This window comes from Clupea harengus, chromosome 15, assembly GCF_900700415.2.
Source record: "Clupea harengus chromosome 15, Ch_v2.0.2, whole genome shotgun sequence".
Taxonomy (NCBI): Eukaryota; Metazoa; Chordata; class Actinopteri; order Clupeiformes; family Clupeidae; genus Clupea; species Clupea harengus.
This window is the reverse complement of record NC_045166.1, coordinates 20,543,404-20,545,903: the sequence shown is the minus strand read 5'-3', so window position 1 is coordinate 20,545,903 and position 2,500 is coordinate 20,543,404. Positions and strand designations below refer to the sequence as shown.

The window sequence follows — 2,500 nt, the reverse complement described above, 5'->3', positions numbered from 1 at the left end:
CGTTCAGCAATAACACACTTTTACCATTTAGCCATAACACATCTACAGCAAGCACACACACACACACACAAAGAGCCTTCAGGCAAAATTGCCTGCAGCAATGGTGGCAGTTTAATGAAATGAAACTCCTATGCTCTCAAAGGTGTTGCCTGATAAAGCGCACCATTAAACATGAAAGAACGCAATAGAGAGTGACTACAAAAAAAAAAAAAAAAAAACAACAAAAACTAGAGTATAATTTTCCCTACATTCAAATGTAAGTATGCAGACATCCAGAGAAACGGCAGGCCTAACTATTTCATGACACTTCAAAGTAAACAGACACGAAACTACACAGTTTAAGGTACAGTCTGCAATTCAGTTTCAGTTTCAGTTTCACGAAAGGTTGTAGATACTTCAGGCCAGCCAATCAAATTACACCCCTCCATTTTATCCTCCGGAGCTTATGGCGACAGTGGTACAGGAGGTAGAGGAGTTGTTCAGTAATCGGAAGGTCGCTAGTTCGATTCCCCACTCATCCTTACCAAGTGTGTAAGTGTCCTTGAGCAAGATACTGAATCCCTAACTGCTCCTGATGTAAAAATGCAGTTTCCTTGTACGTCGCTTTGGATAAAAGCGTCTGCTAAAATGACTAAATGTGTATGTGAGTACTGTGTGTGAGACTATGTGTGTGTTTCATGTAGTATGTCTTGCACTGAAAAGCGAGGAGAGAACCAGAGGGAGAGGAGAGTGCTGAAGGAGTAAGGCCACTAAAAGCATTTCTCCTGTGGAGTTGTCACAGCCCCACAGCCCACTGGAGAGTGTTAGAAGGAGAGAACTAAAGGACTTACTCTTTTATTTCCTCTCCCTTTCCCTCACCCCTTATCTCTCTCTCTCAGTCCCCCTCCATCTGTCTGCAGTCTGTCTTGTCTTTCTCTCTTAATCACTCTCTCTGTCGTGCTATTTATTTATTTTGTATCCCTTTTTGTATTGTTTCCTCTCCTCTCCTGCATCCTCTAGTAAAGTGTTTCTCAACCTTTTTCAGTCGTGGCACCCTTTGCATGAATGGAAAATCTCAAGGCACCCCAAACATTAGTTTTTTTCTTTAATGTAGATTAGAATACAAAAACTGTCTCGAAGAACCAACAAATGCATAACGCATATAGCATACTACAACTCATGCACGCACGCACGCACGCACGCACGCACGCACGCACGCACGCACGCACGCACGCACGCACGCACGCACGCACGCACGCACGCACGCACGCACGCACGCACGCACGCACGCACGCACGCACGCACGCACGCACGCACGCACGCACGCACGCACGCACGCACGCACGCACGCACGCACACACACACACACACACACACACACACACACACACACACACACACACACACACACACACACACACACACACAGACACACACAGACACACACAGGAGTGTGACAATCTCAGTGAGAGACTTGGGCCTGGGTGGATGCACACCACCGCTCTATTCTCGCAGGAATGAATGACAGACACACACGTAGCTCCTGGTCCACAGCTCTCAGGCGCTCTCTGTACTTGTTCTTGATGCAAGTGTAGGTGGTCTAACCATAGACTACATTACCCAGAGGTCCCTTATCACCTTTCATTCCTTATCTACCTTTCATTGACTCTCTATGTACTTGTTCTTGATGCAAGTTAAGCTTGAAAAGCTCAGTTCACACAAATATGTCGTGGCAAAGGGTAGCAGTATGTCAACGCCGTTACTTGACAATATCGGTTATTCCTTTTTTCAAAGATATCCAAAAGGTATCCAATGCCATATCTTGAAATGTCATTCTTAATGTACGATCTTCTCTCATCTCTGCCAGTTGCTCCTGTGCCTGCAATGGCAGGTCGGCTGCGCTCTCCAAAGCGCACGAATTCCAAGGGTCACGGACCCAGTCAAAACCAGCAAAGGTCTCGGCTGGAAAATAGTGATTAAATCTCTCGTCAAGGGTTTGCAGATGCTGAGAGATAAGGTCGGATTATTTTTTGCTTTTTGAATGTTCACTGTACAGAGGAAACATATGACGTCTACAAATACTTGTACTTGTACTTGTTTCACACAAGAGCGACAGAGAGTGAATTTAGACTTGAAGCCACGCAATTTGTCTGATGAACTCAGAAGATTTTCCTTGCTTTTTAGAATTAAGTTCATTGAGGTGCTTAAAGATATCGGCCAGGTATGCGAGTTTCGCGCACCATTGTGCATCTGCAATTCTCTCCCGATAGGAACACTCTGAGTCCTTCTCTTAACTCGTACAGTCGGTCCAAGACCTTTCCGCGTGAGAGCCAGCGGACAGCTGTGTGCAGCAACAAGCTTTGATGCTCGGCTCCCATTTCCTCACATAGAATAACGGCCGTGCCTTTATGAAATAAACTATGTCCACTGCCCCGTCCAGTACATCTAAAAGATCTTTTGGCAAAGTCTTGGCAACTAGTGCCTCCCTGTGAAGGAAACAATGCGTTGTGCGAACATTTTG

General features: G+C 45.6%; 1 protein-coding gene across 1 annotated transcript in view; it reads right to left on the bottom strand.

Moving 5' to 3' along the window:
• The window catches only part of nbas (NBAS subunit of NRZ tethering complex), a 116,638-nt gene that overhangs the window by 65,712 nt on the left and 48,426 nt on the right, over window positions 1-2,500 (bottom strand). The gene's annotated exons all lie outside the window — the stretch shown is intronic.